At 42.0% G+C, this 14,187-nt stretch overlaps 1 long non-coding RNA gene across 2 annotated transcripts in view; it reads right to left on the bottom strand.

The window, feature by feature from the left end:
• Positions 1-944: 944 nt before the first annotated feature.
• The window catches only part of LOC140892917 (uncharacterized), a 15,204-nt gene continuing 1,961 nt past the window's right edge, over positions 945-14,187 (bottom strand). For both annotated transcript variants that reach the window (XR_012152940.1, XR_012152941.1), the window contains exons 2-4: positions 1,851-1,919; positions 1,744-1,776; positions 945-1,162 (exon numbers count right to left, since the gene is read on the bottom strand). This is a non-coding gene — a long non-coding RNA (uncharacterized lncRNA). The remainder of the gene's footprint in view (positions 1,163-1,743; positions 1,777-1,850; positions 1,920-14,187) is intronic.

The raw sequence follows: 14,187 nt of genomic DNA, 5'->3' as shown, positions 1-14,187 counted from the left end.
CCTCTGTACCTCTACTCTGAAATGCTTTCTTTTTCATGATCCACCAGCTCTTAGCACCACCACGCAGCTGATGAATTACTAACCTGATTCGGCGGTCAACTGTGTAGTCAATGGAATCAAACAACTGATCCATATCATCCAACCAACTCTCACAGTTAACTGGATTTTCTGAACCCATCAACAACGGCGGATTGAACAACTGAAACCTCTTCAGCAAGGTTTCCATAGGAGTCGCTGAAGCGTCCAACTGATCAACTTCAGTGCTAGCTTGCTCAGTCGTAGGAATAACTGGCAGTGTGTTTCTGTTTATCACTCGACGAGGACCCATCTGATAATCAAAGGTTAGGACACGAGATATCTCAATCGCTACAATCAGTGCCCTTACAACCGCTGGGAATACAGGATACCAGTCGATAACAGAAACAGTTATATCTCAAGTAGATAATGCTTTATAAATTAAATCTCAAAACCATGTAATTCAATAACTCTCAATAATAAAGCATGCTCGCATGGAATTAAGTACACAGTTAAATAATTCAAACACATGCGATGAGCCAATACACGCAGACTCGATCTACCCGCTCACTCTAGTTTGACCAAGAATCTTAATGCTCTGATACCACTTAATGTGAGACCTCGGTTCTAAACATCTAATTAAGGAGTAAACAATAATTAACCATCCAAGATCTAAGAACTAAAAGCAAAGCAAAGGAAAAAAAAAATTTTAAAGAGGGCTGCGCTCGGGCGGCCAAAAACCGCCGCTCGAGCGCGCCCTGGACAGAGGCGCTACTGAGTTCTCAGAGTGGGGTGCGCTCGGGCTGCTAAAAATTGCAGCTCGGGAGCCCCCTACAGCAGAAAACATGCTTTGCAATTCCATGTAAAACAATTCCAATGCAATCCAAATCAACACATACATTATAAATGCAGTTCCTCCGATTAATACATGGAGTTCTAGAGTTTAACAAGTACTCCAAAATAGAACATGCCACGATAACAACACGGCAAAGCTTGCATGACAATACAACATAATAATGAAGTTCGTTATCTAAACATGTTCTAACAACACTAGGTAGACATGCTGACACGACTTCTAAACCGATTCTCACTGCTACAACTTTCTCTCGGAGCTAACCATGCCTCTTCTGACTTGATCCTGCCCCACCTGTTGCCAAGTACACATACAAAACAAAGCAACAGCCGGATAACTAGTGAGAACGACATTCCTAGTAAAAGCAACATAACAATTAATACAACAATCAACATGCTTTCAATACAACAATTAAATTAATAACAACATAATGAATGCATGTCTTTTAAACCGGGATATCAATCTGATAAACGAGGGATTGCTACTGTGCTTTTGGGATCCCGAGGATAAGATCACGTAACAACTCACCGACTCTCCCAATCGAGGTGGTGCCACGTATCTCACTCCTCTAGACTTTGAGCAACTATAATGAGTATGCTAGCACTAGGCGAAACGACTACGACCTAGGCCACTCAATCATAGTTCCCAAACGTCTAAACAAAAAGGACGGTTCTGCCCGCGGAAAACAAGATTAGCTCAAGATGAATGCATAACATAAACATAACACATAAGTCATTTAACAAAAGCCAATACAATCAAACAAGACACAAGTTCCTCATGCTAGAACAAGTGTAAATGCAAGTATGTGATTTCAAAGGGAAAACTCGAGAACCACAGTCCCGAGTATGCTATCCCGCTACGATGACTGCTTTTACCTTTCAATGCAGTAGCTCCCAACTCTGGATACGCTACAAAAGAGATTGTATCAACAACTATACAATCTAACAACAACGAGGCAACGGTTCAAGGAAATTCTCTATACCGTTCTTCGTTCAAATCTCGGAAACGATCAAACAGCTGCTAACTCTGGGCTTGGTACCTCCAAACGAATCTGTTACGGAGACAAAAGAATGATCAATAACCACGATCAACTTACAAGTCTAGTTCAACAACTCAAATACGGTTCGAAATCCCCAAAACTCAAATCGACGGCATAACGGTTATAAACTGAACAAACCGGCAACGCAGACAGCAGTTCAATACCGATAACAACTCAATTCAATTCTAATACAACAACAACAAGGCAAACCCAACACATCTCAAAACCCACATTTTCGAAAATAGCTTCCAAAAATCATAACAATTCCGAACGTCGCTCTAATTCAAAACCGACAGATAATAAACGATCCGAACTCCGTCAAGAACAACATACTAGAATCTACATCGATTCTAAGAACCTCCAAAAAATAAAACATATCCGATCGGAGAAATACTTACGGTATAACGGAGCTCTCACTGATGTGATCACTAATCTGCCTTAAGAATTAATTTCCAACGGACGGATCGAGTTCGGACTGGATTTTAAGAGCTTGGAGAAAGCTTTGGGCGTCTCTAATGGAGAGAAGCCGATGAAGAAGAAGAAGAAGAAGGAGAAAAGGAGACTTGGTCAATCCAATTCCTAGAGTAAATAATATAACAAATTCAAATTTTGCGTTTTAGTCCCTGAAATTTCCAAAATTTACAAAATAGGCCCCGATCAATAAAACGTCGGCTCATTAACTCTGGAAACTCTGATTATCTCAAATAAGCTCACTTAAGATAAAAACGGGGCTTTACACCATCCCTCTTTTGAAACCAAATATCCAATTGCAGAGCTGCATTAGACAAACCGTTGAATCTAACAGCAAGCTCATCTCTAAGCTCAACCAATTTCTTAATGAGGATATTATCATCTTTTCGGGCTCTCCAGTCCTCTATGTTATCCCAATAGTAATGGTTGATCCATTTCATGTAAGAGTGGGTGCCCAGTGAGCCAACTGTGTGGCTATGGGCTTTGATGACTCTTTGTATAAACAATCTTTTGTTTAATATTATTTACACTTTTATGGCAATGACTTTATATTACTTCATATTGTTATATTGTGATATACTATTGTTGTTTTGATAAAGACCTTGAATATACTATAGTGTATGTAAGATGTGGTAGAACATGGAGATGTCTATCATGAAATACATCTTATAGTCACTGTATATTCTAAAAACCGTTCCTAGTCGATTGAGCCGTCCGATAATAAGGATAAGGATCGCTCGAGTTTGAGACTAGCATTTGCGATGCGGAGTACCACGTTTCATTGGTAGGGAACATGGAGATGTTCGAAGCATGCAAATGGATATTCATAGGATGAATAATCGAACTACCCTATCCGGACATTCCAAGTGGTTATCACTTATCGAGTGGATAAAGTCCGCGGTTTTGGTTGTACACCATTAGTCCTTACGACTTGAAACATCATGGAGACTCTATATGCTAGTGCTGTGCTTTGACTCGTTTACCGACTCTATGGGGGTCATCAGGTGTCGAGATTGGGTACAGTTACGACACATATAGGAGTCAATGCATTGTTGTCAAGGATTCACCACATACTTGCAAGTGTGGATATCCTATGCGATCTGAGGAGATATTAGTGTGACAAATCTCTGGCCAGAGTACTTGATGTGATTTAAGAAATGGTTTCTTAGTAGCACATGCGATGTCACTAATTTGATCTTCAAGATTTATTGCATAGTTATCGAATCTTGAGCGACTCTCGATATACCAATGGTTGTTGATTCGATCGGGATATATGGATGAAGGGACCGTACTGTACGCTAACCAAAATCTACTGGTTCTTGTAGGCACTATCAGTGATACCTAGGGAATCATGGGGCGATGTTGCTAGGCGCTTTACCATGATTCGTTGGGCAAGTCGAAAAGTGTTGTTCCGAGTCACAAGGAGTTGTGAGCCCACGGCTAGCTGTATCCCTGAACCATTGAGGGTCACACAGTGTAATGGAGTTTTAATCCCCGTTGAGATAGTTAAATTTAAAGAGTTAAATTTAATGAACTAAGGAGTTGGACTTCTTAAATAAGAGTAAGGGAGTAGGATTTCCTAAAATGACATAGGGATGGACATTTTTGGAAACCACTGAATTCGGATTCAGGAAAATTTATTTTGACTTTAAAATGTGCAGAAATGGTTTCTGTGCACATTGGTGAAATCAGTTCATCAATCGGAGTCACGATGAATTTTATATTAATTTCTGAACAAGCGGGCTTTGCTTGTCGGGCCCCAGCTTATGACTAATGGGCCCTAAGGTGTTAGTGGCCTGCATTATAAATAAGTTATTTCAGTACAGAAATTACAGACAACAGGTCATAATTTTTGAGAAAAAAAATCGAAAACCCTAGTTCCTCTCAAAGATTGTTTCGGCCGAACCCTCCCCATACTCTGCCCGAGATTTTCCGGTCTGTGATTTTGAATCGCAGTAAGGAATAACGAATCAGATTCGTTTATTCTCTTCGCAGAAAACTTCTGATAGATTTTCTAGTGCAATCTATCAGAGGAATTAAACCTCTGTTCGTGGACCTGATTGAAGGAGTTCATCGGTTCCAGGGAGAGACAACAAGAGCAGATCAAATCTGTTGGTGTCCATTAATCTCGTTGCGAGATTGGAGGTAAAATTTAATAACTGTTATTTAAATTTTACACACACAATAATTTAATCGTTGAACGGTTGATACCCACACTATGGAATTGTTCCATAACAAAATTTTTAAACTTCCGCTGCACCGGGTATCAATCGTGATTGATCTGACCGCCAGTTTTCCAACAGTGGTATCAGAGCCAGGTTGCTCAGATCAAACGATTAAATTAATCAATTGTACAAAATTTTTGAGTCTCGGTTTTTGAAACAAAATAAATATTTTTAAATAAAAAAAAAAAAAATTTTTCCGGGGCAAAACCCGGGCAGCGATTGGATCGCTGCCCGGTGGGGCAGCAATTGTTGCTGCCCCGGGCGGCGCACGGCGCCGCCCAAAGGGGGCGCACGGCGCCGCCCAGGGCAGCGCTGTGCGCTGCCCTAAGGGGGCAGCCGGGCTGCCCCCGGCCCGCGCCCCGGGTGCGGGCCGGCCCGGGAGTGTCCCGTTTTCACTAGAGGGTGGTGAAATCGTTAAAATAGTGGGAGTGAGATTCATAAAATTAAATTCGCCTATTTTATGTCTTAGTAAATTGTTAAACAATCATTGATATATGTCTGTTTTTCTTTTAAGTATTTCATACAATGAATTCGCGAAATCCATTATTCTCGATCCTCGAACAAAACAAATTGACTGGCGCCAACTATACGGAATGGTTCCGGAAGTTGAAGATTGTCTTAACTTCGGAGAAAATGCTCTACGTGTTAGAGAAAGCACCTCCGAAGGAAGCACCAGCTGACATAAGTCCGGAGGAATTGGCCAAACTTGATGCATGGTGTGACCATGACATCAAGACCAAATGCTATATGCAAGCCTCGATGTCTGATGAACTCCAGAGGCGATTTGAGGACACGGTGAATGCTGCTGACATTCACACGCAACTCAAGGAACTTTTTGGGGCTCAGTCGAGGGCTGAAAGGTTCGCTACTGTTAAGGAGTTGATGACGTGCCGCATGCGTGAAGGGACTTCGGTCCGTGATCATGGGGTACGAGTGATTTGGCTCATACAGAAGTTGGCGACCCTAGATTTGGTGTTGGAGCATGAACTCAATGTGGATTTATTGCTTCTGTCTCTTCCTTCTTCATTTGATGGATTTGTGATAAATTTTAATATGAACAAGATAGAGGCCACCCTTGAAGAGATGGTCAATATGCTCGTTACATATGAATCCACACTTAAGAAGGATAAGCCAGCTTTCTTGGTGGGCTCCTCATCTTCTACGAAGAAGGGGCCAAGTATGAAGGGCAAGAAACGTTCTACCCCACCCAAGAAAGTCGAGCCCGAGAAGAAGCAAAAGACAAAGGCTTCAAACAATGGAAAATCCAAGGATGTTTGCCATTACTGCAAGAAGCCGGGTCATTGGAAGCGCAACTGCAAGGAATATCTTGAGCAGTTGGGAACTGCAAAGGGTATGTTCTATATTGAAATAAACATGTCACTTAATACAACTTCTTGGGTATTGGATACCGGATGTGGATCTCACATTTGCAATGATTTGCAGGTGATGACAAGAAGTCGCAGGCTTAGAATGGGTGAGACCCAGCTGAGGCTCGGGAATGGTTCCAGAGTTGAAGCTACGGCCATTGGAGATGTTTGTTTGACTTTGCAGAACGGTTTTAAATTATTGTTAAGAGATGTTTTATTTGTGCCAGATTTAATTAAAAACATTATTTCTATTTCTATGCTTGATAGAGATGGTTATTCTTGCAATTTTGTGAATGGGATTTGCAATATTTACAAGAATGAATGTTTAATTGGAAATGGACAACTTGAAAACGATCTATACAACTTAAAACTAAAAGACGTTCCAGTGAATTATGTTGATAAACCGGCGACAACAAACAAAAGGAAAATCGATAGTCAAAACCCGGCAAACCTTTGGCATGCTAGGCTAGGTCATATTTCCTCAAGGAGGATGAACAAGCTAGTGGGAGAGGGCATGTTTGATATGTCTGATATTAATTCTCTACCTACTTGTGAATCCTGCCTAAAAGGAAAAATGACTAAATCTCCTTTTAAGGGGAAACCTGAGCGTAGTCAAAATCTGTTGGATTTGATCCATACAGATGTTTGTGGTCCATTTAGAGTAGGGACTCAACATGGCCACACCTACTTCATTACCTTTACTGATGATTATTCAAGGTATGGGTATTTATATTTAATGAAATATAAGTCTGAAGCATTTGAAAAGTTCAAAGAATTCAGGGCTGAAGTAGAAAACAAGCTAGGTAAAAGTATTAAAGCACTTCGATCGGATCGAGGTGGAGAATACTTGAGTACCGAGTTTTTGGACTATCTGAAAGAGAATGGGATTCTCTCTCAGTGGACTCCTCCTATGACACCACAGCTTAATGGTGTATCGGAGCGTCGTAATCGAACTTTGTTGGACATGGTTCGATCTATGATGAGCTTCACTGAGCTTCCACCTTCGTTTTGGGGCTATGCGCTTGAAACGGCGGTATTGTTGTTGAACAACGTCCACACTAAAGCAGTGGACAAAACACCATACGAGTTATGGAATGGCAAAGCTCCTAAGTATTCGTACTTGAGGATTTGGGGATGTCCTGCTTACGTGAAGCGGACAGTGGGAGATAAGTTGGATAGTCGATCCAGCTTATGTTATTTTGTAGGGTATCCGAAGAATTCAATCGGATATTATTTCTATTATCCTGCTGAAACAAAGGTGTTTGTTTCTAGGAATGCCACCTTCTTGGAGAAGGAGTTCTTATTGGATAAGAAAGGCGAGATGATGGAACTCGAAGAAGTTCGAGAAGAACCCGAAATACAAAATAACGATCCTACACCTCAGGAACCATTGCTGGACACGCCTGCACCTAGAAGATCCGAAAGGACTTCTAGACCTCCAGTTCGATATGGTCTTCTTCTTGAAGGGGATCAAGATGAACCCGACATTGGATGTGATCCAAGAAACTTCAAGGAAGCAATTTCTGATGCTGATTCGAATTTATGGCTTGAAGCTATGCAGTCAGAATTGGATTCGATGCATACAAACCAAGTTTGGTCTTTAGTAGATCCTCCCGATGGAATTGTTCCGATAGGGTGTAAATGGATCTACAAAAGAAAGCTTGGGCCTGATGGTAAGGTATTGACCTACAAGGCGCGATTGGTGGCTAAAGGTTATACTCAAAGGCAAGGAGTTGACTATGACGAAACCTTTTCACCAGTTGCAATGTTCAAGTCCATAAGAATCCTAATTGCCATAGCTGCATGGTATGACTATGAGATATGGCAAATGGATGTGAAGACTGCTTTTCTTAATGGAGACATTAAGGAGGAAATCTATATGAAGCAGCCTGAGGGGTACACATCCATGGGAAGCGAGCATAAGGTATGCAAGCTTCAGAGATCAATTTATGGTCTAAAACAAGCATCAAGAAGTTGGAACCAGAAATTTGATGAAACAATAAAAGATTTTGGTTTCATCAAGAACCCGGAGGAACCTTGCGTGTACAAGAAAGTAGTTAAGGATGCGGTGACATTCTTAGTACTTTATGTTGATGACATCCTACTCATTGGGAATGATGTAGGGATGTTGCAGTCAACGAAGATATGGTTATCAGGTAGATTTTCGATGAAGGATTTGGGAGAGGCATCCTACATTCTTGGGATACAGATCTATAGAGATAGGTCTAAGAGAATGATAGGACTCACTCAATCAACCTACATCGATACCATATTGAAACGGTTTTCAATGGATGGGTCCAAAAGAGGACATCTACCCATGTGTCATGGAGTTTCTCTATCCAAGTCTATGTGTCCCAAGACTGATGAAGAGATAGAGAATATGACACATGTACCATATGCGTCAGCTATAGGTAGTATCATGTATGGGATGATATCTACCAGACCGGATGTAGCATTTGCTCTGAGTGTCACGAGCAGATATCAGTCTAATCCTGGTCAAATGCATTGGAAAGCCGTGAAGGACATTCTTAAGTACTTGCGAAGGACTAAGAATATGTTCATGGTTTATGGAGGACGAGAACTCAAATTGGAAGGCTATACCGACTCTAGCTTCCAAAGTGATGTGGATGACTCGAAGTCAACCTCTGGTTTTGTGTTCATGCTCAATGGCGGTGCTGTCTCTTGGAAGAGTTCCAAGCAGGACACCACAGCGGATTCCACCACTGAGGCTGAATACATTGCAGCATCAGCTGCTGCTAAAGAGGCCGTTTGGATGAGGAAGTTCGTCCAAGAGTTGGGCGTCATTCCTGAATTTGTTGGTCCAGTCCCGGTGTACTGTGACAACACGGGTGCCGTTGCTCAAGCAAAGGAACCAAGGTCTCATCAAAGATCCAAACACGTACTGAGGAAATACCACATAATCCGGGAGATTGTGGAAAGAGGAGACATCATTGTCGAACGAGTGGCCTCTGCAGACAATATCGCTGATCCGCTTACTAAGCCCTTGCCAGGACCATTGTTTGACAAACATCGCGAAGCAATGGGTCTACGTAGTATGACTAGTTGGCAATAGGGCAAGTGGGAGATTGTAAGAGTGGGTGCCCAGTGAGCCAACTGTGTGGCTATGGGCTTTGATGACTCTTTGTATAAACAATCTTTTGTTTAATATTATTTACACTTTTATGGCAATGACTTTATATTACTTCATATTGTTATATTGTGATATACTATTGTTGTTTTGATAAAGACCTTGAATATACTATAGTGTATGTAAGATGTGGTAGAACATGGAGATGTCTATCATGAAATACATCTTATAGTCACTGTATATTCTAAAAACCGTTCCTAGTCGATTGAGCCGTCCGATAATAAGGATAAGGATCGCTCGAGTTTGAGACTAGCATTTGCGATGCGGAGTACCACGTTTCATTGGTAGGGAACATGGAGATGTTCGAAGCATGCAAATGGATATTCATAGGATGAATAATCGAACTACCCTATCCGGACTTTCCAAGTGGTTATCACTTATCGAGTGGATAAAGTCCGCGGTTTTGGTTGTACACCATTAGTCCTTACGACTTGAAACATCATGGAGACTCTATATGCTAGTGCTGTGCTTTGACTCGTTTACCGACTCTATGGGGGTCATCAGGTGTCGAGATTGGGTACAGTTACGACACATATAGGAGTCAATGCATTGTTGTCAAGGATTCACCACATACTTGCGAGTGTGGATATCCTATGCGATCTGAGGAGATATTAGTATGACAAATCTCTGGCCAGAGTACTTGATGTGATTTAAGAAATGGTTTCTTAGTAGCACATGCGATGTCACTAATTTGATCTTCAAGATGTATTGCATAGTTATCGAATCTTGAGCGACTCTCGATATACCAATGGTTGTTGATTCGATCGGGATATATGGATGAAGGGACCGTACTGTACGCTAACCAAAATCTACTGGTTCTTGTAGGCACTATCAGTGATACCTAGGGAATCATGGGGCGATGTTGCTAGGCGCTTTACCATGATTCGTTGGGCAAGTCGGAAAGTGTTGTTCCGAGTCACAAGGAGTTGTGAGCCCACGGCTAGCTGTATCCCTGAACCATTGAGGGTCACACAGTGTAATGGAGTTTTAATCCCCGTTGAGATAGTTAAATTTAAAGAGTTAAATTTAATGAACTAAGGAGTTGGACTTCTTAAATAAGAGTAAGGGAGTAGGATTTCCTAAAATGACATAGGGATGGACTTTTTGGAAACCACTTAATTCGGATTTAGGAAAATTTATTTTGACTTTAAAATGTGCAGAAATGGTTTCTGTGCACATTGGTGAAATCAGTTCATCAATCGGAGTCACGATGAATTTTATATTAATTTCTGAACAAGCGGGCTTTGATTGTCGGGCCCCAGCTTATGACTAATGGGCCCTAAGGTGTTAGTGGCCTGCATTATAAATAAGTTATTTCAGTACAGAAATTACACACAACAGGTCATAATTTTTGAGAAAAAAAATCGAAAACCCTAGTTCCTCTCAAAGATTGTTTCGGCCGAACCCTCCCCATACTCTGCCCGAGATTTTACGGTCTGTGATTTTGAATCGCAGTAAGGAATAACGAATCAGATTCGTTTATTCTCTTCGCAGAAAACTTCTGATAGATTTTCTAGTGCAATCTATCAGAGGAATTAAACCTCTGTTCGTGGACCTGATTGAAGGAGTTCATCGGTTCCAGGGAGAGACAACAAGAGCAGATCAAATCTGTTGGTGTCCATTAATCTCGTTGCGAGATTGGAGGTAAAATTTAATAACTGTTATTTAAATTTTACACACACAATAATTTAATCGTTGAACGGTTGATACCCACACTATGGAATTGTTCCATAACAAAATTTTTAAACTTCCGCTGCACCGGGTATCAATCGTGATTGATCTGACCGCCAGTTTTCCAACATTTCACCCAAAGTGTGTCTTTCTTTTTGTGAATTTCCCATAGTGTTTTAGCTAATAGGGTCTTATTCCAAATTCTCAAGTCACGAAGACCCAGACCCCCATCTTCAACAGGTGAGCAAACTTTCCTCCAAGCTATCGGAGGATGTTTGCTAGTCCACATAAAATTCCTGCATATCTTTTCAATTATGTCAATGACTCCACAAGAGATAGGGAGAACAGAGAGCCAATAACACTCCACCCCTTGAACCACAGATCGAAGTAACTCATGTTTCCCTGCATAGGATAGAGTATTTCTGGGCCAAGATGCTATTTTCTTTGCAATCCCATCAACCAGAGCGCTGTAATCTCCTTCCCTGAGTCTGCCAGCGGCAAGTGGAATACCAAGGTACCTAAATGGGAAAGATCCAATCTGGTATCCACTTAACCGAATGATTTCACTACGAGCTGGCTCTTTGATAGCTGCCATGAATATATTGGATTTCATCGCATTAGCACGGAGGCCAGCCATCTTCCCAAACTTACTAACATAATCCAAGATATGTTTTACACTTGGAACATCACCCTTCGAAAGAATCAGCAAATCGTCAGCATACACCAAGTGGGTGATGTTAAAGTGATCACACCTAGGGTGAAACTGGAAATCTGACAGTGTAGAAGCATGAAGAAGTGATCTAGAGAGCATTTCCATGCACAACACAAAGAGGAAAGGAGACAGAGGGTCTCCCTGACGAAGGCCTCTGGCCCCTTTGAAGAATCCAAACAATTGTCCACCTAGTCAAATGGAGTAGGAAGTAGAGCTCACACACTCCATGATCCAAGCAATAAACCGAGGGGGGAAATTGAGGAAGCGCAAAGTATCCAGTAGAAATTCCCAGTGAACCGTGTCATAGGCTTTTTGGAGGTCTATCTTTAAGATGCAACGGGGAGAGCCTCTTTTCCTAGCATAATGCTTCAGCATTTCTTGGGCCATGTGAATGTTTTCCACAATTGATCTACCTGGAACAAAAGCTGCTTGAGCTTGACTTATCAAAGGCTCAATCACATCCAATAATCTATTAGTCAGAATCTTGGCAATGATTTTGTAAAACACTGTACAGCACGATATTGGCCTGAATTCATTGACTGTAGTGGCATGGTCTGATTTGGGCACCAGCGCAATGGAAGCGTGGTTCCATTGTTTGAGTAACTTACCACTCCTAAAGAATTCCAAGACAGCCGCAATAACATCACCTTCAACGATGGACCAAGCCTTCTTAAAGAAAGCATCCCCGAAACCATCTGGGCCAGGAGCTTTGTCATCCTCAATGTTGAACAGGGCACTCTTGAGTTCCTCCACACTCACATCTCTAATTATTCCCTCCCAGCTGGCCTCCTCCACCTTCGGACCAGGCTCAATAAGGGAAGTATCCAGGATATCTCTCTCCAAACTCGAGCCCAACAAAGACCGATAGAAATTCACAAAATCATTCGCTATTTCATTTTGATCCATGTATGTGTAACCATCTCTAAGAGTGAGGGCCACAATCTTATTTCTCTTGATATTCCTTTTAATCATACCATGGAAAAATTTGGAGCATCTGTCACTATGTTTTAGAAACTCACATTTGGCCTTTTGGGAGAGAAACAAGCGCTCCGCTTCAAGAAGGAATTCCGCGTTTCTCCTAAGTGCCACAATTGAGTTGTCTATAACTCCATTGTTAAGGGCATTAGATTGGGCCTCAGCGAGCTCCTCGCTCGCACGCTTTGCTCGACTAGAGATATGACTGAATTGACGCTCATTAAGCTGTTTCAGCACTCTTTTCATCCCATGTAGCTTTTTCTTGAGAAGGAATTGTGTTGTGCCACCCCCACTGAACCACCAAATACTTCTGACTAACTGTAGAAATTCCGGGTGAGTAGCCAACATATTGAAGAATTTAAAAGGTGTGGCCCGACGAGTGCTATCCCTGAAGATGGAAACCACACAACAAGTATGGTCAGAAAAGCAACCCGGTGCCACAAAATCAGCAAATACATCCAAATTCGATTCACTCCAGTGATGATTGACCATGACTCGATCAAGCTTAGAAGAAACAGCCAGGCTAAACCAAGTGTAGTAGCAACCAACATGATTCACATCAGAGAGCTCCAATCAATTGATATAGTTTCTCAGATCTGCCATATCTCTCGGGACAATAGGAATGTCACCCATCTTCTCATGAGGGTATCTCACACAGTTAAAGTCCCCTAACAGAATCCAGGGGAGGGAAATATTCTCCCCATGGTTGATCAGAAAATCCCAGAGAGGCCTCCTAGCCACCACCGAATTCCTGCCATAGATGAATGAAGCTAAAAAGACTCTCTGAGAATGAAGGCACACGACTGAAACATGAATAACTTGGTCCAACATACCAAGAAGATCCAGCCTCACATCCTTACTATCCTACATGACAATGATACGACTGTTTGTGCACATATGAAAGTTGTGCAGGAAAGACATACCAGGGAATTTAGTATCCATCATTCTATCCACAAGATTAACATTGACCTTTACTTCAAGTAACCCAATGACGCTCAAGTTGTATTTTTTCAACACTCCTTGAACGTGCCTTTGTTTGAGAGGCTTATTGAAGCCCCTCATGTTCCAACTAGCAATCTTCATTGGTGGCGAGAGACGACCTTAAGTCGCCTGGCCCTGATTTGTGCTTGATTTAGTAGAAAAGACTTTGCTGTCATGTTAGGGAGCCAAGTTCTGGGATCCACTTCAATATATTCAGTCAGGCTAGAACTAGATCCCCCGGAGTTGCTAGCTTTCGGCAACCTCTTAAGGTATTTGAGTTTCTTTTTGGTTTTCTTACTTACCACTGTTTCAAAGCTCTCTTCGTCCCCATTTTCTTCCCCATCTTCTTCAAAGACTTCCACTGTGAACTTCTCTTCCCCATTGTTTCCCGATATTTCAAAAACAATGCCCTCATCCTCTAGAGCATCATTCTCTTGCTCAAGGGGCGGGTTAACATCAGGGCCTAAACCATTATCACCCAAGCCTTCCATAGCTTCTTGATCAGTGCCAGATACAACTCCAGCAAGGCCCCGACCACCTCCTCCTATGCCACGGCCATGCCCTCTACCCCAAGGGCCACCACTCCAACCTCCACCCCCACGGCCACCATCCCTTGGCCTACTCCTACTACGCTGCCCAGGCCTCCTAGATCTGCTGCGGGGCTTAAGTTGCTTACTGTCGTTTTGTTTCTTGTTAGGGTCAGCCCCCTCGGGAGCAACTTCTTCAGTAG

The sequence above is a fragment of the Henckelia pumila genome, chromosome 3 (assembly GCF_033568475.1).
Source record: "Henckelia pumila isolate YLH828 chromosome 3, ASM3356847v2, whole genome shotgun sequence".
Classification (NCBI taxonomy): domain Eukaryota; kingdom Viridiplantae; phylum Streptophyta; class Magnoliopsida; order Lamiales; family Gesneriaceae; genus Henckelia; species Henckelia pumila.
Note: the sequence above shows the minus strand (reverse complement) of the source record. Positions and strands in the feature narration are given on the sequence as shown.